General features: G+C 37.2%; 1 long non-coding RNA gene across 10 annotated transcripts in view; it reads right to left on the reverse strand.

Moving 5' to 3' along the window:
- Window positions 1-23,859, reverse strand: part of LOC102151347 — a 115,403-nt gene that overhangs the window by 55,523 nt on the left and 36,021 nt on the right. The window contains exons 4-5 of one of the 10 annotated variants that reach the window (XR_005382620.1): window positions 22,756-22,841; window positions 19,953-20,284 (exon numbers count right to left, since the gene is read on the reverse strand). The exons of 8 other annotated variants lie outside the window; for them this stretch is intronic. This is a non-coding gene — a long non-coding RNA (uncharacterized LOC102151347). Of the gene's footprint in view, window positions 1-19,952; window positions 20,285-22,755; window positions 22,842-23,859 lie in introns of those variants that run through there. One more of the 10 variants, XR_005382619.1, reaches the window with a different exon arrangement.

Genomic DNA, 23,859 nt, shown 5'->3' on the forward strand with positions numbered 1-23,859 from the left:
TTTTTTTTTATGTAGCAATTAGGGAGTGTCTACAAATTACTTCATCACTGAGAATTTTCTTTTCCTCTCTCTAAATTAAATCCTGGGGGGTGCCTGGGTGGCTCAGTCCATTAAGCATCTGTCTTCTGCTCAGGTCATGATCCAGGGGTCCTGGGATCAAGCCCTGCTTAGGTCTCCATAGGGCTCCCTGCTCAGGAAGAGTCTGTTACTCCCTCTCCCTCTGCCCCTCCTCCTGCTCATGCTTTGTGCTCTCTCAAATAAATAAATAAAATCTTTAAAAATATATTAATTAAACTCTGATTCTGAGCTAGTTCTTTTTTCAGATTAAATGATTAAGGAAAGAATGTGCATTATTTGGAGAACAATTAGCTCCTTATATAAAGTTATATATGTCACATTTACAGTTTACCAAATATACAGATGTTTACTTTGCAAATAGAGTTATTCCTTTTTCATTTGCTTTATGATAGGATTTTAAAAGCATCAAAATTAAAATATCTAAGCTTTTTTGAAACCAAATAAAGAATTCTTAAAGATATTTCTCTCTAATATCAGTAGTCTTCTTTACAGGAAAAAAATAATAAATATTTAAAAGTTCTATGTAATTGTCAACCTAAAATATGTAAATTTTAGTCAATAATATAAGGAATTTTTTTCCTACATTTCCTGAGCATACTATACAGAGTCAGGCACAGATATATACATTTCCTCAGAAGAATCTGTATCAGGACATTATTTAAGCAGAACAAAAAAAAGACTTCTATTACTCCATAGTGTTGAGACAGAGTCACCAGTGTTTAAAATGAAAAAAAAAAATATATTGAAGAAGAATGGAAAGCCTTATCAAGTTAATTTCATGCTATTTCACTATAAATTCCTTCTAGTCCTCTGGGTTTTATATATTATGGCATGCTAGTAAAATATATATTAGAAGATGGTTACACCATTGAACAGTTACTGAGGGCCACATTAAACTTAATAGATGCTAGTTGAAAGATTTGCCATTTAGGGATCCCTGGGTGGCGCAGCGGTTTGGCGCCTGCCTTTGGCCCTGGGCACAATCCTGGAGACCCGGGATCGAATCCCACGTCGGGCTCCCGGTGCATGGAGCCTGCTTCTCCCTCTGCCTGTGTCTCTGCCTCTCTCTCTCTCTCTGTGACTATCATAAATAAATAAAAATTAAAAAAAAATTAAAAAAAAAAAAGAAAAAAAGAAAGATTTGCCATTTAAATGCCACTTTCTAAATTTTAAGAGAAGTATGCTTTGGTTGGTTATATTGGAGGTGGTTTTAAACTAGCAGAGGAATTAACACAACAAACAACTAGTAACATGAAAGAGTCACAGTAAAATTGTATATGCAAAGCTTTCTTTTATTTGATGGTGAAACTGAAAAAGAGTAAAGAATTTCAACATAACTAGAAGCAGATATACATACACCCAACTACTTTTCCTTGTATATAAATAGGGAAACAAGCAAATTCAAGAATAAAGTATCCTTGAATATGTACCATCTTAACTGCAAAATCACTTGGGAGAAAAAATATAAGTATTGTGGAGAAAAACTAGAACTAATGATTTTAAAATAAAAGCTCTTTGTATTGACTAATTCAACTGCACTGTTCTCTTACAAAATCAAATGTTTTATATCAAGTTAAATTGCAATTTATATCTGGCATCTTTCCTGACATTCCTTTATCAGACAATGTAGGTATATCATATCTGTATTGGTATCATATGAATTTTATCCAGTCTATCAAGCAAAATCAAGTTTTTCCAGAATTAAAAACAATTTTTCTTCCAATGTCCATGCTTTTCTTTATTGTAATAATTCACAACCTTTTATAAGTGAAGAAATTACACTTAAAAAAAAACCTTAAATGTTATAAACTTGAAATTCTCCAAGGGAATGACTGTGTAATGGATCCTTTACCTATACAGAATAAAAACAGGTAGTTTTTATAAACTGCCTAACCCAGTATGCAGCAAATGAACCATTCGTGTTAGTATCTTCTAAAATCACTCTAAAATCAGTTATTAAAAAAATAAATAAAATAAAATCAGTTATTTTCCTACAGTGTGAGAAAAACTAAACTCAGACTTTGAAACTTTGTTGTGATTTATTCTGCTTGGAGTTTCTAGTCAAGGCCTTGGAGAATATGTGACAGCTCTAGTGTCAGGAAGGATGGATGAATTGAGCTTTCAGAGCCTGAAGACTATAACTGCACTCACTTTAACGCCAGGCCCAGGCAGCAGCCAGGTACTACGCATAAGGAGAGATTATGCTCCTTCACAAACATGACTATCCAGTTAGTTTTTCTTGACTATGAAATAACTGATCTTGGAAACTTCTTCATTGTTTTTGTTTATGAAATGAGGCAGAAAATGGAAACCTAACAAAAAGCCTCATTAAGAGTGTTCTTTAAGGAGTGCTATTAACCTAGTTTTCCTCTCTCAGCAGCAGAACTGCTGCCCTGTTAGTCAGAAAAGGTCCTCTCAGTTCATCTTGCTACCGAAAAACAAATGCTTAAAATCTGTTGAACTTACAATCTATATTAAAAATTATATATAATTTACCTATCTGTGGTTATGTATAGAAGAACTATAAAGAATATACAAAGTGCAATTCTTATATCAGGATATAGCCTCTCCTTACCTAGGACTCATGACATTTTTAAACTTAAAGTATTCTGAATTGATCTAGTTCTTTTTCTGCTGGTCTCACATCACTTCTACCTCATTCAGCTGGTACTGAAAAGTATGCTTCTTGTTCTAGGTTTTAAGGAACCAGACAATGTAATGCCAATCCTCTGTGTTTATGGTCAGACTGTGCTTGATATTTTTATATTGGTTCATCATTCAACAGCAAAAGGTCTTGGAAAGTGGGTGTTAAAATATCTATTTAAGAAAGAATCCATTCATAATAGGAATGGAAGCTGAAAAATAAATGAAATACTAGACTTATAAAATGAACACAACTATATTTTTTTTTGCTGTAGTAAATACTGTTTACAATTCCTGTCCATAATCTAGAACAGTATCCGAAGTTTTACAGAAGTGAATTACTTCATGTTCACTACCATTGGGTTTGCATTGTACTTTGACCCCATACAAATCATAGTTACTAAGCACCTTTATAACTAGAAAATATAACCTTTATATATTTCATATTTAACTCACCTCACCCCTTCCTCTTTTTTAAGAGCATGGACTAGAATAATAACTGGTGGATCTTTTTTTGACTAGCATTTCACATACTTAAAGATAGTTCTAGGTGATGGGTGTGAAAGTACAGGCACAGAAGCCCAGATAAAACTCTGAATTATGTTAGAGTGATTCAGAGGTCTGGAAAAGGAGCCATAGAAAATGTGTGAGGACTGTGTTGAAAAAGAGAGTCAGTGACTAGTAGCTGAAGAGGACCTAAGGGGAGAATAATTGCAATATGAAATTATTTATGACATTATGCAAATAATTTATCTTTTTTTGGCCTCCCTGACCTGAAAAACTACTCTGGCTAAAAATATTTTACTTTATTTGCTTGTAATTTCTCCCTCTCTTTTACATTTTAAAACTTTTAATCATTTTACATTACGTATTTTGAGACTATGGCTTTTGGAACATGAATGTTTGTGATATATTTTTTTTAAGATTTACACCTAAATTTTATTCTGAGAATTTTATAATTGTAGCTCTTGGACTTAAGTTTTTTATTTATTTTGAGTTAATTTTTGTATGTGGTGTGGGGGAGGGAGTCTGACATTCTTTTTCACATAGTGCATATGTGATATCTATATTTTAATTGTAGACTGGATGTTTTCAAGTATGTAAAATTCTCTTTGACATTTTTAATACTTTTTGCCCTGAATTCTTATATCATCTGTCACTAATACTTCTGCTCTTGATTTCTTTATGCTTTCAAAGACCGGGTAATACTTGCAATATTAATTTTAATTTTCTCTTAGTTTAATATTTTATTCTGCATATCTCATAAACAGTATGTCACTGAATTATTTTGTAATTTATTTATTTCAATAATATTTTGAATTCAATCATATTTATTACATTATATTTATTATGTGCTTATTTGCAATTTTATTTTATATTTCCTTGGCATTTGTTATTTTTTACTTAATTTTTGTTTTTATCTTCAAGTATTAAATATGGTTTATTAGCTCATGCTATTTCTCTATTGATTCAGATGTTCGTTACCTTTTTTACCTTCTTAATAGTTATCTTCATATCTTTGTAAAATGTGAATGCATATTTCTTCAACTTTATTAATATAGAAAAAATAACTACCCACTCCTCCATTTTAAGATAAAAACTTTATTCTATCCCAATCACCAGCCTCATACTTCTTTTGTTGTTGTTTTGTTGCAGTAATCCAAGAATTTAGCTTCAGATTTAATTATTACTTAACATTATTTACCTTTACTTTTAAACCATTTGATAGCTTCATTATTTTATAAAAATATTAACAACCTATAAATAACTTTTAACTTTCACTGGTCTTATTATATTATTATTTTATTATTATTATTATTATGCTACACCTTTCCTAATCTTGAGCTTTTTTTTTTAAAGATTTTATTTATTTATTCATGAGAGACAGAGAGAGAGAGAGAGGGAGAGAGAGAGAGAGAGAGAGAGGCAGAGAGAGGCAGAGAGAGAAGCAGGCTCCATGCAGGGAGCCCGACGTGGGACTTGATCCCAGGTCTCTAGGATCACACCCTGGGCTGAAGGTGGCGCTAAACCACTGAGCCACTAGGGCTGCCTCGAGATTTTTTTTAAATTCAATTTGCCAGCGTAGAGAATAACACCCAGTGCTCACCCCATCAAGTGCCCGGCACCCAGTTACCCCATCCTCCCACTCACCTCCCCTTCTGCAATCTTTTGTTTGTTTCCCAGAGTTAGGAGTCTCTCATAGGTTGTCTTCCCCTCTAATTTTTCCCCACTCAGGTTCCCTCCTTTCCCTTATGGTCCCTTTCACTATTTCTTATATTCCACATATGAACAAAACCATATGATAATTGCCTTTCTCCAATTGACTTATTTCACTCAGCATAATATCTTCCGGCTCAATCCGCATTGATGTAAATAGTAGGTATTCATCCTTTCTGCTGGCTGAGTAATATTCCATTGTATATGAATATATACCACATCTTTGGGGCACCTCGGTGGCTCAGTAGGTTGACATCTGATTCTTGGTTTCAGCTCAGGTCATGATCTTGAGGTCCTGAGATGGAGCCTCACACTGGGCTCTGTGCTCAGCTCAGCATGGAGTCTGTTTACCTCTTGAGCTCTTTTTAAAAATTATTTCTCAGTTGGCATAGTTTTTCAATGCTTTCCTTTTTTTTTTTCTTTTCAGGGAGACTAAAGGAATGATGCTCTCATTTCACACATTCCTGAGAATGCCTTTTAATTGCACCCCTCCTCCAATAAATGACAGGTAATCTTCAAATAATAGCTTTCTCCAAAAATTTTAGAGATTTTTTTTTCTCCCAAAGAATTGCATTAAAGCATGATACTAATTAACTGTTTCCTTTCTAGGCAGTCATTGTATTATTTGAATGACATAGGATTTTTCTCCACATTCTTTACTATCTCTCCAGGCTGCCTCTACATAGTTCCCCCTCATCTTATGCCCTAATGGCCCTTTTTGGTTGCCACATTATTTCACACATGAGTCATATATTTTTCCCAACAAATCATGAGTAGTTTCAAAACATAGTTGATAAACTACTTCCTCTAATAAGCCTTCTTTTATTGCTATTAACCTGTATTAAAGTTTACTCAAGTTTGAATCCTAACTGTTCGCTGTGTGACTTTGGACACATTGCTTAACCTCTGTGCGTTGCAGTTTCCTCGTATGTAAAATGGGTATAATATATACATTTTGGGATTGTTTGAAAGATTAAGAGATAATAAACAAGGTGCCTTGTTTAGTAACTTAAAATGAACACAGTGACCATATTCTTTTAAGAGGCAATTTTATGATAATTGTGATATGATATTACCAAGGTATATTAATGTGGGAGTTTGGCTAGACTGAAGTAATAGCTATAACACTTAGTGCCCTGTGACATAATGGTGTTTTGTTTTTTTGCTGTTGTTTCGAATAGGACTCTAACCATTGTGCCTAATAATACACAATGACAACACATTTGAACCAATGTGAACATGTGTGCAGTGATGTAAACAGCATGATATTTCAGCTTAGGAGGGGAGGTAATAGCTACAAGAATGCCTCATCTTCCTGTTCATGAATCATTAGCAGAGGGGGATGCTTCATGTTTCCACAATAGAGCATAACATGTCTACATTACTTCTTTCCTGGCAAAATTCCACCAGACAAATCTGTTTGCTATTTCAAAATGATATGGATATCTTCCCAGAATTGATTTCAGAGAAGAGAATTAAGCATATTCTCAGATTTTAAAGATCATTTTCTCCAGTTTGTCATGACCAGATTTTAAGGATACTGTTATAAAAGTCTGCAGGGAAAAAAATTCTTCTCTGAGAAATCTCAGTTTAAAATTACTTCATCTAAAAGAAATCCCATTGCCATATGTTTGCTTGGCCTAGATTTCATTCAATAAAGCTTTCCTCCTCGTACATTCTTCAGAGGGAAACAAAATTAAGAGCAGTGTAGGTGCCAGCCATGAAATGCCTATGTCCTGTGTCAATTTTTAATAAGATCTTGTCAGTAACTTTTAATGGACTCTTGTTTTATAACCTTAAATGGTAGAGAAAGCAACGTGATTAGAATTTATAAGGGCAAGAAATTATTAATCTCTGTTTTTCTTTCTGAAAAATATTGCCTTTTTCCTTCCTTACAGAAATTTAAAGTTCCTTTCATGTTCACAATCCAAGATTACTTATTTAAAATGCGTGCGATGTCTTCTTCTTTCTTGTTTTAATGTTACCTTTGATGTTTTGGTTACTTCTTATATTCATGTATGGATTAAGCACTGTTGTGAAAAATCAAAGATAATATGTGGGTCAAGAACCATGACCCACAGTGTACATTCAATGTTGAATTAACATGGAAGAGAGGGGGCAGGGGAAAAGAATAAAAAAATTAAAGCATTGGGTGAATGAATTGATACAAAATTATCACTTCTACTTGAAACTAAATGATGATGGGGAAATTTTAAGAGTATAGTATTAATAGCTGAATTGCCACAGATAAATTAATCTAATATGATTGCTTAAAGTATAATTATTGTAAAATGGTTTTTTAAAAAACTTTGAAAATTTATACTGTATTAGCATTAAAAATTATATTTATGAAAGGCTATTACTGTTACCACTGGGCTGAAGTTTACAAACAGAGCATCATATGTGTCTTGACAGAGGTTTTAGAATAAGAGCTTATCATAGCTTATCATGGCCATAATGATCATGCAGTAAAATTAAATCTTATTCCTTGTCCTAAGCAAAACTTAGTTACTGACAGAGTTAACAACCAGAATTCACATCTTTTGTCTCCTGATCCAATGCCCGCCTCCATGACTCAGATAGATCCAACCAACAAGAGGTCCTATCTGTGTCTCCAGGGGAAATTAAGCTTTCTGCATAACTCTATGGCACATTTTACCCTTATTCCTCATTGAAGTTCAAATGTATGAGGTATCAAGTCAAAGAGCACATTGGCTAATCATACCAAATCTACACAAAAAAACTGTTCAAGAAAACACGAACTGAAATTGCAGTAATGAATCATATTTAGATCTATATTTAGATTTAGATCAATATTGTATTTCAATGTAATAGAGCTAAATTTATTAAGTACTTTCTATGTACCAGACTGTTTTAAGTGGTTTACATCAATTCCCTCCTTCACTGCTTGCAACTATGAGGTAGATAGTCTTATGACCCCATTTTACAGATATGAAAACTGGAACAAAGATGATATGATTAATTGCCCAAGGTCACATAGCTATGAAGTAGTAAAAGTTAGGGTTAGGGTTTGAATACAAGCAAGTCTACACCAGAGTACTCATTCTTAACCACTCCTGCAAATTTCCAATACTTAGTACATAATAGTGAATCAGTGTGTCAAACTGATATTGAAGTTGGAAGTGTCACCATGTGACATAATCCCTAACTCTCTCTTCTTCTCTGGAGCACACTTATGCTATCTGCCCCATGTGAATGGCCAGGACTTCTCTTACTCTTCCATTCTCCTTGCAGAATCACTGGCCATGAAGAATTTTTCACCACAGAACTGTGAGCTAGAAAATTTTGGCTGACAATGATTATCCATTATTTTGAAATAACATTTAATCAGTTGTTAAAAGTCAGGATCCTTCTGGTTTTAAGTTTCCCTTTAATTATTCATAAGGCCACCAGGAGTTTCCCTGGTAAGCTACTTTTACATGCTCATAAAGACCTCCATGACTTATAAATTTTCTACTTCATTTCTCGCCAGGATAATTTGCCCTTCTGAAATCAAAATGTTGGTAATTATAAGCTACCATACCTTGACACACAGGGATACATCTCATAGGCATTATGAAGTTGTATAATAATTCTGGTGTAGAGTACTTTAAAGACGTTTCCTACATATTTCTATAAAACTCTCCTGGTTCTTTGGTGTACAGGGGACTTAACCTGTCATGTTCCATATACACTACTCAATGCTGAAGTTGAAGCACAGAGTGAAATAATATGGTTTTTGTTAACTAAGAGACCCCAAAACATGTGTTTTTACTTTTAGAGATCAAAATCTTGACTTTCAACTGGGTTTATTTCTGTTAAACCAACCTAAAAGACAAATGCAGGGGAATGATTTATTTAATGACCCATGCATATGCTATACTAATGCCAAAATACCAATAATTTGTCTAGGCATTTTCTCTTTGGCCTTTGTTCCAAACATTTTTAGTTAAAAAGCATCTCCCCAAGCTCTTTAATAAAGATAGAAGAGAAAGATGCCAATTATTGCCTGCTATCCTCAGAGGAATTCTTTCTAATTGCATTTTGAAATTAACAACTAATGAAACGTGAAAATGAATGCAGAGCCCTAGAAACGGAAGAAAAATGAAAAGTTGGAGGATTCACCTAAAGGAATAGAGAAAATATGAAAAGCAAGTACACTCCAGAGGATTATGCAAATAAAACATTACATAGTACAATATGAAACAAGTGGTTTATGACAAAATTGAGTAATAGTTCATGGAATTTGGACCACTGAAAAAAGGAAATGCATTTTTTTATGAAGGGTTTTTTTTTTTCCTACCCTTTCATTGTCCCTTCATTTTTAAAGCAACAAAAAGAAACCATTGTAAGACCTGCTTAATGATAGATGACCTGGGAGCTGTTGAGCTTTCTGAGTCCAAAGATAAGAGACAATTGCTAGGGTAGAGCCATGAGAGGATTATAGGGAAAGAGAGCAAATAAGATGTGAGAAAGTGGTTAAAAGACAACAGAACAATTTGCAGCAAATTGTGTCTTAAAAGTCAATTATTGAAAATGATGATCTCTAAGGGATAGTTCAGAACATTTTTTTTTTCAAAATCTAACTTAAAATAAATTCTTTAATAAAAAATGTATTAGAATCTCCATTTGGTCTAATAAGCTCTTTTATGATATCAACTCTAAAATGCTATTTTATACTTAAAATCTCCCTCTTCTATTATTTCATTGATTATACTTTCTTTCTTTCTTTTTTTTTTTTTTTAATTTTTTAAAGTTTATTTGTGGTAGTCACAGAGAGAGAGAGAGAGAGAGAGGCAGTGACACAGGCAGAGGGAGAAGCAGGCTCCATGCACCGGGAGCCCGATGTGGGATTCGATCCTGGGTCTCCAGGATCGTGCCCTGGGCCAAAGGCAGGCGCCAAACCACTGCGCCACCCAGGGATCCCTGATTATACTTTCGATTCAGTATAGCTTACAACAGAATCCTGACAAATTATCATTCTTTTCAGACCTTTGGAAAAAATTTTGAGAGGTAACATATTAGAAACAAATAAATAAAAAAAACTAGTTTAAAATAATTCTTATCCATAGATTTGTTTTTCATCATTTCCAAAATATAAGGTAGTGTATATTATCATAAACAAAGATTGGTTACTGAGAACAATTTCAAAAAAATATTATAGTATCTTTCTCCAAATAAAAGTAATGCATATTTACTGACTCAGTGCAGAAAAATGGAGCTTATTTTTTCTAGCTATGTAATACTACGAAACTGATTTAATACAAGTTCTTACCTGTAAATTAGGGGTAATCACCCTTATTTTACTTGTCATGAGGTCAAAATGTGGGAGCCTGTGTACAGAGCTCTATAAATATTAAGTTTCAGTAAAATTTTGTCTCCTTGCCTGTCACTTCTGGGCAAAAGACTGTTGCATCCCTCCTAAGTACTCTTTATTGACTATGGAGGTTATATTAAGAGTTTCAATTAAAAATTTTTAATTCTAAGGGCAGCCCGAGTGGCTCAGCGGTTCAGTGCCACCTTCAGACCAGGGCGTGATCCTGGAGTCTCAAGATCAAGTCCAGCGTCAGGCTCTCTGCTTGGAGCTTGCTTCTCCCTCTGCCTGTGTCTCTGCCTCTCTCTCTCTGTGTGTATCTCTCATGAATAAATAAATAAAATCTTTTTTAAAAAAATTTAATTTCAAAATTAAAAAATTAAAAACGCAAAGTTTTAAAATTGGCAATTATGAAAGAGAAAAAAATTCAATACATTTTAAATGAGTGATCTCAGTGCCACTAAACACATATTCTTATTGAATACGGTGTAAAAAAAAAAATGTGTTTCAGATTTAGGAATAATCATTTTAATTTAGGTGGCTTTGGTGAATTACAACAACAACAACAACAACCACAACAGACCAGAATCTGAGTGTTTACAATGCTACAAACTGGCCATTAGTCCAACAGTTCGGACTATGGTCAGTGCCAATGAGCAGATAATGGTTTGATGCCTTTCTCAGAGAAATATTTAAAAAGAAATTTGAAAAAAACTAAATTGGTTCATCTATTCCCACGAGTTTCCTTTTGAACAGCGTCGCGTCTAGGGAGGATCAGAGCAAGGTGGTGCCTGGGACACCCCAGTGCCGTCCCCGCAGGTGTCAGCGACGACACGGACGCCCACAACCACCACAGTCTCCGAGGGGTCTGGAGCCCACGTGGAGGCTTCGGAAACGCGGGGGAACTAAGAGCCTGCGCGGGGCCACACGCAAAGAGGAGGAGGAGAGCCTCGGGGCCTGCGTCATCCCGGGACCAACCCGGCGCCCGAAGAAGCCCTTGCGGGGAGAAGATCCGTCCTCCCGGGCGAAGGGCGAGCTGGGAGGGAGCAACCCGCCGCCCGGCCTCTCGGGACGGAAGGTGCCGCCCGGATTTCGCCCCAGTCGCGAGGCCGAGGCCTGCAGAGACCGCCGGGGGCACGGGAGAGCGGGAACGACCCGCGGGGCCGCGAGCAGGACAGGCCCTCAGGGAGCTCTTCCGCGGGCCGCTCCACGTTGTGCACCGCAGGGCAACCGGGGGCCACACGGCGGCCACGGACCCCCGCGCATCTGAGCGGCCTCGGCCCGCAGGTGACCGCGTTGGCCGACGTCAGCCGCGTCCGCCCCCGGCTGCTGCCCCCGCCTCCGCCCCGGGGCTCGGACCCGCGCCGGACCCGCCCGCTGGCCCCGCGGCTCAGGCGCACGCTCCCGCCCCCCGCGGCCCGGCTGACGGCGCTGCCCCGCCCGCGCTCCCCCTCCGCGGCTGCCAGCACCGGGAACAGCGGGGTGCCTGTAGCTCCGAGTGCGCCCCTGGCCGGTCCCAACCTTTGCCGCCGGTTCTGGCCCACACCCCTACGTCTGTGCCCGCACCTGGTGTCTTCCACTGCAGAAGCACCTGCAGCTGACTCCTGCCACTGCGTGTGTGCCTCCCGCCACTTAGGGCGACGGCCACCACCTGCCCTGAGCCCTCAGCATTGGAAGTGCAGGTGCCCCTAGGAGCTTCAACAGACCTTGGGGACACGATAGACACACAGTCCCCACCCCCACCCCCACCCCGAACCCCAGCGCAGCACTCACCAAGGACCATGAAGTTGTAGATGCTGTGGACCCCAGTGGCTTGAGCTGAAAAGACATCCCTGGGTCACAATACACTCCAGCATGCCCCCACCCACTGAAAGTCCTTTGGTCAGAAAGACCAGTCAGTCCATAAGGTCTAGAACAGGAGGCTGCTATTTATATCTGATAAAGAATTAATATCCAAAGTATACAAAAAACGCATACGGCTCAGTAGTGAAACAAAATCTGATTTTTAAGATGGGCAGAGGAAGTGAGTAGGCATTTTCCCAGAGGAGATATCAAAACGTCTAACAGATACATAAAAAAGTGTTCAATATTACAATTATCAAGGAAATGCAAATCAAAATCATGACATATTGCTTCTTCATACCTGTTAGAATGGCTGTCAATGAAAAGACAAGATTACAAGTGTTGGAGAGGATGTGGACAATAGGGAACCCTTGTGCACTGCTGATGGGAATGTAAACTGGTAGAGCCAATGAAGAAGGCAGTATGGAGATTTCTTAAAAAATCAAAAATAGACCTACCATATAATCCAGCAATCCCACTAATGATATATCCAAAGAAATAAAAGCTGAATATCAAAAAGATCTCTACTCCCATGTTCATTGAAGCATTATTCATAACAGGGAAGATATGAAAGCAACCTAAGTGTCTATCAATGGATGAAGGATACACGTGGTATGTATATATCCAATGGAATATTATCGAGCCATGAAAAAAATAAGGAAATCCTGCTATTTGTGACAAAATGGATGGCATTATGCTAAGTGAAGTAAGCCGGCAAGAAAAAGACGAATACTATGTGATCTCACTTATATGTGCAACCTAAAAAAGCTAAACTCATAGAAATAGAAAGTAGAATGATGGTTATCAGAAATTCAGGAGTAGGGGAAATGGGGAGATGATGGTCATAGGACACAAACTTCCAGTAATAAGATGAGTAAGTTCTGAGGATCTAAGGTGCAACATGGTGATTATAGTTAATAATATTGTATAATATACTTGAAAATTGCTAAGATAGTATATCTCAAATGTTCTTACCACAAAAATGAAATGGTAATTACATGACATGATACAGGTGCTAGCTAATGCTATGGTGATAACCATTTTTTGCTGTATATATAAGTGTATAAAATCAATAAGTTTAAACCTTAAACTTACATAGTGTTATATGTCAATTATATCTCAATAAAGCTGGGGGAAAAAAGAAAACAGCCACTTTCTGAATATATTATATGAGATGGAATACAGGGCACAACTAAATAAACAAAGAAACCAACAGAGTTTAGAATCGGTTTCTGTTGCCTGCTTTCTTCTCATCTGTGGCCTGTTTTTTGACTACAGACACTGATGTTAATCTCTCCAACTCATAATAGAACCAAGTAACACATATTTATTTCATCTTATACTGGATGAAATAGTATATTAAGTCAATGTTCTTATGTACACACATGAGCTTTAGGAGGGGGAAAAACTTCAGTTCTACATCCTTAAATATCTATTTTCCCTCTCTATGACAAAAAAAAAAAGCCTGTTTATTCATTCTTTCAATGCTCAGTAAATTTTACTGGGTACTAAATATATGCAAGAAACTCTTTTAGAAATTGGATGTACATTATGAACAAGACAGAGTCCCTGCTCTAGTAGAAATTGCATTCAAGTAAGGGGACACAGAAAAAAAAAGTATATAATATTAGTGGAGATAAGTGGTAGAAGCAATCTAAAAGAGAAGACAAAGAGTACAGTGTTGTGAGAATCAAAGAAGTCTTCTTTGAAAGGTGGCATCTGAGCAGACACCTGACTAAAATGAGTAAGCTCTGTGTATCTAGAAAATATGCTGTGGGGCAAGCTATCTGGAAACAAAACATTCCAGGAAAAAAAGGAATATAAATGATCTGAGCAGAAACTTGCTTAGAGTGTTAACAGAAGGCAAGTATAATTAAGCAGTGTGAAAAAGGGTATATATGTTTTCTAGGGTCACTATAGCAAAGTAACACAGCCTTCTGGCTAAAATAACAGAAATTTATTTTCTCCTAATTCTGTAGGCTGTAAGTCCAAGATCAAGGCATCAGCAGGGTTGGCTTCTTCTGAGGACCTGTCTCTTTGGCTTGTAGAGAGCCACCTACTCACTGTGTCTTCACATGAGCTTTCCTCTGTGTGTGCCTGTGTCCTATACTCCTCTCCTTACAAGGATACCAGTCACCAGCCATATTGGATTAGTGCCAACCCTAATGACCACATTACCTATAAAGGTCCCTATTTCCAAATACAGTCACATTCTGAGCTACTGGAGATTAGGACTTTAACACGCAAATTTGAAGGGGAAAAATTCAATCCATAGCAGAGAGGACAATTATGGGATTGAAGATCAGCTTTTATATGTGGTTTTGTTTTGTGTGTATATATAAGTGAAATTTTTGCTTTTGTTTTTGTTTTTGAGTGATTAAGAGTGAGCCCAAGAGACAACAGGAGGAGAAGTGGGAGAGTGAGTTTGGGCAAGTCTGTCATGGAGTTTTGCTGTAAAGTGGACCAATAAAATACGACAGTAAACTAAAGGCGCATGGCCAAAAAAGAGGGCCCTTTTTAAGCTGAAAGATTGTATATTATATTTCTGTTCTGATGGGAAAAAAAAGAAGAGATAACTGTAGGGAAAAGACTTTGTGCACACAAGGTGAGCATAGAATCAACTTCAGTCATGAAGTGTTTGAACTCAATAGGAAGATGAACAAGTGATTCCTTCTCTGTTACTTCATTCCTGGGTTTCTCCATCTGTTTAAGTGCATCACAATCTTCTACTCTCTCATATTTTAAATATTTTAAAAAGCAAATAAAAAAGAAAAATGCAAAGAAGGAAGGGAGATAGGAAGGAAGGCAGGTTGACTGTTTACTGGCTTATGAAGTAGAATTTTTTTTTTCTTAACAGTTGGCCTAATAATTCTTAGGAAAGGAATTGTCTTTGCTTGAAAACAACCTGTTTTAAGAGTAGAACTGGGATTCTGAAGGCCTGCATACCAGCTAGAAGAGCTAGAACTAGGATTTAGGGGCAGCGGGGGGGGGGGGGACAGAGCCAAAACAAAAGGAGAAGGCCTTTAAAAAGAGAGAAGAACAGAAACTGAACATCCTTAGAGAAGTAAGCCAAGGAAAGTGCAGTGGCTAGAAAGCCAGAAAGCAACTTTTGAAGAACAGAAAATCCTTAATACAAGTTTTTGAATTGTTTTGTTACTTCTTCTAGCCAAGATGGATTAACAGGGAGCAGATTTTTCCTCCTGCCAGAAACAGTGAAAGAACTGGACAAAATAAGAAAGAAATATTTTTTAGGCAGTGCAAGACAGTGATCAGTGGAAAAGAAGAAACAAATGAAACCAACATTCATAATTACTTCAGTTATTGACTACAGAGTTTTGAGTGGCAGCCTATGGAGTGGAAATCCAAGCAGATCCCAAAGACCCCTGAGAGGAGGAGACAGAGTCTGGAGTTCAGAAAGGCCACGCTGGCATTTGAGAGGCATAATACTGGAGAGACAGTTGCGTGCACGCGCACACACACACAGAGGAAGAGGGAGAGAGAGAGAGAGAGAGAGAGAGCGAGCTGCAGAGGAGTCTCTGAGAGCATATGTACATGAGGAAACCACCTAATGTCAGGGAAAGAACTACCAAAAAGAATAATCCTTAAAACTCATATTGGGCCAGGAATGGTTTATATTTTCACTAGTCAGATTGGGAAAGCTTTGTAATTCACAGGGCATCAAGTAAAGTACTTAAATAGTATAGCAAATTTAGCTTTAGAATAAAGGTTTCTCTTGGTCTCAGCATAAAAAAGGAAGAAAGAAAACCTCAAGAAGATCAAACTGTTTCCACCAAAACTAACTGCATGCCAGATCAAAGTTCAAAACATCCAACAAGGGAAAATTCGGGGTCTGCCATCCATTCCAAAATTATCAGGTATGATTTGAATCAGGAAAACAAACCCATATGAGGAAAAAACAAAACTCTATCAATAGACACACTCTAAAAAATAACAGAGATGACAGATACATGATAATAGGTTAGGACATAAATTATTATGACTTTTTATGATTTCAAGAGTAAAAGAGTAAGGGTAGAGAGCACATTAAGTAGAGACATGGAAGATATAAAAAAAAGACTCAAAAGTGTAAAGGATAGAAAGACTATATCTGAAAGAAAAATACACTGCATGGGATTAACAGCATATTTGACATGACAGAAGAAATAATTAGTAAACTTTAAGACATAGCAATGGAAACTATTCGAAATAAATACAGAGAGAAAAAAACTGAAAAAAAAAAAAAAACATGAAAAGAGCAGTGAGCTGTGGGACAACTTAAAGTGGCCTAATATACATGTAATTCAAGCCCCAGAAAGAGGGGGGTGAAGATAGGGTAAAAATACATGAAGAAGTAATAGCCAAATATTTTTAAAATTAAATGAAAGCAAAATCCACAGATGTAAAGAAGCCAAAAAAGTCTCAAACACAAAATGTTAAGAAAACCATACCAAGGCATATCAAAATCAAATTGCCTTTAAAAAGACATAAAAAGAAGTCTGAAAACAGCAGCCAGAGGGAAAAAAGAGATACATCATTTACAGAGGAATAAATAACTAAACATTTCATGTCAGAACAGACCAAGACAGAAAACAGAAGAGCAGTATCTTTAAAGTATTGAGAGAAAAAAAAAATTCAACCAAAATGCATACTTGATAAAAATAATTTCTAAAAAAATAAAATAAAGGTATTTCCATATGTAAAAAGCCTAATAGTAGACCTGCACTATAAAATTATATAAGTTATATAATTTTATTATGTTATATATAAATTATAAATTTTATTACTTGATAATCCCTGTATATATTCTTTTATAATTTAATTATTATTTCATGTATTTTATGTACATATGAAATCCTTTAGGCAGAAAGGAGATGATAATAGATGGGAGTCTGGATGTGAGGACTTTTTCTCCAATTGTCAACTATTTTGAGGTGTGTGAGAGTTTACCCTGCTTGTAAGCTAAAAGGTTAGCCTGCCACAGTTTCATGGATGCTAGCAGAAGATGTGAGCCTCCTGGGTCAGCAACAAAGACTTGATTACTCAAGATACTATAGGAGGCACCAGCATGAGCATATTTCATAGCAGTTCTTAGAGTCCCAATCTCCAGAGGGCGATAGGAAGAGTATTTAACAACTGCACACACTGGGATTCAATGCAAAAGAGAATCCTGAACTTAGGGAACTCAAATCTTTTACTATGAGCTGCTAGTTAGTCTGCTCTCTGCTTTATATGAAGACAATATCTCTGTCTTCCAAGGCCGTGCCTATACAAACATTCTCGTAAAGATGTCCAGAACGATGGTTAGGCAGTGCCTCTGCTCATAAGATATGCAGAAACATGAGACAGCCATAAGGTCTCCCAACAATATCCACCCCTCACTTCTACGTCATCTTAACTTCTGGTGAATCTTTTCACGAGTATGCATTCCATTCACCACTCTGATAAATCTGACCTCTAGAAGGTGGAACAAAATCCATTTAATTGTTCCATAGAACATTTAATTAGAGCTACTATCACAGGATGAGAGCAAATTAGAACTACCATATGATCTAGTAATCCCACTTCTGGGTCTATATCCAAAGGAGAAAATGATATCACCATTTCAGAGACATATCTGCAATCCCGTGTTCATTACATTGTTGTCCACAACAGCCAAGATATGGAACAATGTAAACATCCATCAAAGGATGAATGGATAAAGAAGATGTGGTATATGCATTACACTTGTTATAATATATAAAATACTTTAATATTATATAAATATAATAAATATAACTATATAGGTATATTAATTACTATAATATAATGTTATTTATATTATTAATTATATTGATTATAATTATAGATCATAATATATGTGTATAATATGTAACATTAATATGTAAATGTAATTTATGTATAATTAAATTACATTATGTGTAATTTATGTATAATTAAATATAATTGTATTTATATATTTTAATATAAATATATGATATATACATTATTCATATATTTTAATATTAATATGTATATGTAATTTATGTATCATTAAACTACACTATGTGTAATTTATGTATAATTAAATACAATTGTACTTAGATAATATTATAATATAATATATAATATATACATTATTCATATATATCTCATCTTTATATACATAAGAATATATATATGAAATTATTCAACCATGAAAAAGAAGGAAATCTTGCCATTTATAACAACATGGATGGACTTTGAAAACATTATCCTAAATGAAATAAGTCAGACAGAGAAAGACAAATACTGTATGATATCACTTATAATCTCAGTACTTTTTCTAACTGGGTGACTTAAATTACAGGGATTACTGCCAACAAGGTATATGTATATAATGAGTCAGTTTACTTTCCAGGAAACTCCCCTGAGAAAGTGAGGGTAGCTGCATTTTGGAAAGAACCCCACAGTCATCTGAAAATCACCTGATCTACTGATGAGGTTTCTTTAAGTGCTAGAAAGTCTCAGATGATAGCTTCAAAGGTATAATTAGCTATGTGTTCAGGAAAGAGATAAATGAATGCCTGAGTTCCACACAAGAAGTTTAGTTTGGAGACACACACATGGCGCCCCTAGAAAGAAAATGTTAAAAAAAAAAAAAAAGAAAGAAAGAAAATGTTTACAATTGTTAGGCCCTACACCATTTGGGGGAGCACAGGTTGATAGAACCTCTAATGTAGCCTGATGGTTAGCGATGGACCTTAGGGTTTCCAATTCAGTTCAAGTAACTGAGTCCAGTCCTTTTGTCTGGAAGGATTATATAAGGTCGGTCAGCCTGTTCAGTCATTTTGCCCTTCACCACCAGCAGAGTCAGATTTGTGTGCTGTCCAGAATGACTGAACAACAGCCACAGGAGTGGGGCTAGGCCTGACATTCACGGATGATGATAAATATTTTGCATGAGGGATCCCTGGGTGGCGCAGCGGTTTGGCGCCTGCCTTTGGCCCAGGGCGCGATCCTAGAGACCCGGGATCGAATCCCACATCCGGCTCCCGGTGCATGGAGCCTGCTTCTCCCTCTGCCTGTGCCTCTGCCTCTCTCTCTCTCTCTCTCTCTCTCTGTGTGTGTGTGTGTGTGTGAGACTATCATAAATAAATTTAAAAAAAATTAAAAAAAAATATTTTGCATGAAAGATGTGGGAACTAGGGCCACGCCATTCTATTTCCAACAGGCTTCTTAGTAAGAGTAAGGGGAATGATGATCAAATTGTAGTCAGAGCTGTCTGGCAGAAGATGGTAGCCTTACCAATAAGTTAAATATTATTGCAAGCATTTGCCACTCTAGGTTGTTTCTCTTCCATAAGAAAGTCTCCAGGGCTGATGCTAAAAGAAAAAGATTTTTTGTGTTCTGCCATCTCTTGTACCTTCCAGGGTCTGAGGAACTCCATTTCTAGGTGTTAAAATTATTCTTTTCCCTCTACTGAGACAAAATTGATGTGCCCTGTTCCAGTAGCTATAACTTTAATTTTCCCCATTATTCCCTAATCATATCTGGTTCAAGAGCAAGAGAACTAAGAGCTTTCTTGTAGAACTTACACAGACCCATTACATCCTTTGTTTTGTCCCTCATGGATCTCTGGAAAAGAATTCAGCCAGCAGGCATATTCAACAAGTAGTCATTCTTTTTATGACTGAGGACCATGTCAGTCCCATGGGACAATGCAGATGGCTGAACCAGCATTAAGTTTGAATACACTAGCTTTTCGGCTAAGCTGTACCTGGAAAGTATATCAATCAGGCCAATTTGGGATTGTAAGTAAAGGAAAGAAAGAAGCATCATGTCCAGGGAAGATCGGTTTGGAATTCCAAATTTTCAAAATTGGCTTATAGAACCCTCCTGATCACTACTCGGTGTATTAGTTTTCTAAGTCTGCCATTATATCAAGGAGTATGTATTATTACAAACTCGTTGGATTAGAAGAGCAGAAATTTATTCTCTCATGGTTCTGGAGGTTGAAGTCTGAAATCAAGAGGTCAGCAAGGTCATTCTTCCTCTGAAGTATCTGGGGAAAACCCTTTCTTCCTTTCCCAGCTTCTTTTGGCTCCTGGCACATTTTGGCTTGTAGCAGCATAATTCCAATCTCCACCTCCATCTTCATATGGCCAGCTTCCCTCTTTGTCTTTCTGTGTCCAATTTCCCTTTATTTTCTCTTTTAAAGACACCAGTCATTGACTGTAGGGTACACAATTCAATTGAATATGCCCAGGAACCATGCAAGAGAAGATAATAATACCTTTCACATTCAGTAATCAAGCTACTTTACAGATATGTGGACCAGAAGGAGGTAAGAGATAAAATCAGAATATTTTTTAAGCCAATTTTTAAAGAGGTCAGTACAGTTTACCACTTAGCTTAAACATTAGTGAACCAAGCTCCGGCAGTTAGGGGAACCTCTGTGAATTGAGGCCCCATTAAGCCAGCAATGTTACTTCAAGAGTCTAAGTAGAAGTTTTCTCCTAAAGGAATAGTTATTGGGATGCTTGGGTAGTGTAGTAGTTTGAACATCCTACTCTTGGTTTCCACTCCGGTCATGATTTCAGAGTCATGAGATCAAGCCCCCCATGTCGGGCTCCATACTTAGTGAGGAGCCAACTTGGGATTCTCCTTCCCCTTCTGCCCCTCCCCCTATGCTCACTAGGGCACCCATACACACTCTCTTTCAAATAAATAATTTTTTTTAAAAAAAGGAATAGCTGTTACTTTTTAACATAAAGATGAGATGCCATTGGAGCTAGACCAACTGTTTTTGGTTATTCCATTTCCATTTGACAAGAGATGTATATTGAGCCCTTTCCACCTTGTTAGTCAGAATCTAGTTTACCCATCCCAAAGTGAGACTATCAGCTCAGAAAGTCATAAAGCCTCAATAGACTAGCATTCAATTTCTATAAGACCACAGTAGCAAGCAATAGGTGCTTTCTGGAAGAAGTTTACCAGATAGCTGTGTCATAGAAGTGACAAATATAAATACAACCCAAAGAATGCTTATGAATGAAGGCTGTCACCCATTTCCAAGAGGCAAAATAATGAAAGTATCATAATAATCAGTCACAGAAACATTTAGCTCATAGGAACAAACAGGTTGTGGGGCCCCAAAGGTATTAACATTCTCTATATGTAGTTCTTACTGATTGGAAGACTCCTTTCAGGCATTTATGATATAGAGGGGTAAGCATATAGCACATTAACTACTACTGTTCAGTCAGATACGATCTACAGCAATAGAGCACTAAGTTGGCTGCATAGGACAAATTCTATGAGGTCACATTAGTTTCCTATGACCACTGTGGAACTTGCCAAGACCCCATAGGTTGAATTTGGATGTCCCTCCCAACATGAAACAGGATGAGATGGAGACTCAATTGCCATATACTACTCAAAACCTTATTTATGATTTCTAATGAGAATTTATCTATCTCCTAGAACTATTACTGAGAACACTGAAACTTCCTTATAGCAGCCACAACCCACTGCAAAAAACCCCCCAAATTTCTGAGAACTATTATCTCTGAATGGGTCTAAATTTGGCATGATCCACTGTCATAACACAGCCCATCTCTTGCCATTCTTCTTTGATGAGCATTACACACCTGACCCTCATCTCCCAGTGACTCAACTAGTTATAAGGATTTGCCAGACTTCTGACAATAGATGCCACAAATTTCCCTCCTGTTGCATTCAATATAGGCTCATATCTTCTAACTTGTCTGGAAGGGGCTATATTAGGAATATCCAGAAGAACAGAACCAAAAAGTATGAGGGACAGGGAGGTGGGGGTCATTTTAAGAAATTGGCTCCTGCAATTGTGAAGGATGGCAAGTCTGAAATCTGCAGCACAGATAGGTAGGCTAGAGACCTAGGGAAGAGATGACATTGCAGTCTTGAACCCAAAGGCTTGTGAAGGTTGAATTCCTTCCCCCCTGGGGGACCTCAATCTTTTCTCTTAAGGCCTTCAAATGACTAGATGAGGCCCACTCATATTATAGAGGGCGATTTGCTTTACTCGAAGTTTCCTAATTTAAGTGTTAATTGCATCTAAAAAATACCTTCACTACAACATCTGGACTGGTAGTTAGTCAAAAGCTAGATACCATGGTATAGCTAAATTAAGACATAATATTGACCATGATAGCAGCAGAACCTTCTGCTTACCCATGAAAAATCTTTAAACTATTTTTTACAATAGAGTAGAACTGAGACCATGATAATGCAGAAGTCTTCCTACCTAAAGGAGTAGGAAGTAGTTGTTACAACAAGCAAGATGAAATGAGGTGTGCAATCAACTTCCTCAATTCCTTTCTCATTAACAGCCAGTAGAGTATTTATTGCCCACCTGATCATTCAACTTGGCCAAAACATTTGCTACTATTCCTATGGATTATTCGTATTTCATTAATTGGCACACATGATCCTCATTCTTGTTCTAGAAAGCCATGTGTCTATTAGCATCCCATCTTTACCACTGCCAAAACTGCCAAAAACTCTGAAGGCCATGAGATTTTATTCCAGTTGTAAGCTAACTTACCAGTTTGAGACAAAGGGGTTTATTACTCATCCCACAGTGTCTTAGTCTTAGTTCAGGCTGCTATAACAAAAATACCATGAACTGGGAGGCATATAAACAATAGAAATTTATCTCTTACAGTTCTGGAGGCTGAGAAGTTCAAGATCAAAGCAGATTCAGGTGGCGACTCGCTTCCTGTTTCATAGACAGCTGTCTTCTTGTGTCCTCAAATGGAAGGAGTGAGGGGGTTTTCTGAGGGGTCATTTATAAGACACTAACTTCATTCATGAGAATTTGACCCTCCTAAAGACCCCACCTCCCAACACCATCATACTGGGGATTAGATTTCAACATTTCAATTTTTTTTTTTAACATTTCAATTTTTAGGGAACACAAACATGTAGTCTTAGCACACAAGTAGCTAGACTATCGGCATATTTTTGCAGCTTCGGTGAGCCCCAATTTTCACAGATGGAAAAGTAGGGCCAAGTCATACCTGATTATGCAGTGATTTACATGATAAGAGATAAATCTTTAGTTCAAGGAACCTGAATCTTTTATGATAAGCTGTAAACACACCAGCCTGGGCATGCCAGGCGGCTCAGCGGTTTAGCTCCGCCTTCAGCCTGGAGCATGATCCTGGAGTCCCTGGATCGAGTCCCATGTCAGGCTCCCTGCATGCAGCCTGCTTCTCCCGCTGCCTGTGTCTCTGCCTCTCTCTGCATCTCTCTGTGTTCCTCGTGGATAAATAAATAAAATCTTTTAAAAATATAAAAATAAATAAATAAACACACCAGCCTTCTACTCAAGAGGGAGACACCGTCTCTATCCTCCAAAGCTCATAGACATGCAGAAAATGCAAGAGACTCATAATTATCTTCTTAAATTTTTTTAAAGATTTTATTTATTTATTGAGACAGAGAGAGAAAGAGAGAGAGAGAGAGAGGCAGAGACACAGGCAGAGGGAGAAGCAGGCTCCACACAGGGAGCCCCAGATGTGGGACTCGATCCCGGATCTCTGGGATCCCGGATCTCCAGGATGCCGGATCTCCAGGATCACACCCCGGGCTGCAGGCAGCACCAAACCACTGCGCCACCGGGGCTGCCCGAGAATTATAACACAAATAACTACCCTGTACTTTATTCCCAAAGGTGGATGGTCTTTTTCATGACTTTTTCTTTTTAAAGTAGATGTATTCATACGTCTTCTTGGAAAAGAGCACCCATCATGGGCCAAAAGGAT

The sequence above is a fragment of the Canis lupus genome, chromosome 32 (assembly GCF_011100685.1).
Source record: "Canis lupus familiaris isolate Mischka breed German Shepherd chromosome 32, alternate assembly UU_Cfam_GSD_1.0, whole genome shotgun sequence".
In the NCBI taxonomy this organism is placed as follows: Eukaryota; Metazoa; Chordata; class Mammalia; order Carnivora; family Canidae; genus Canis; species Canis lupus.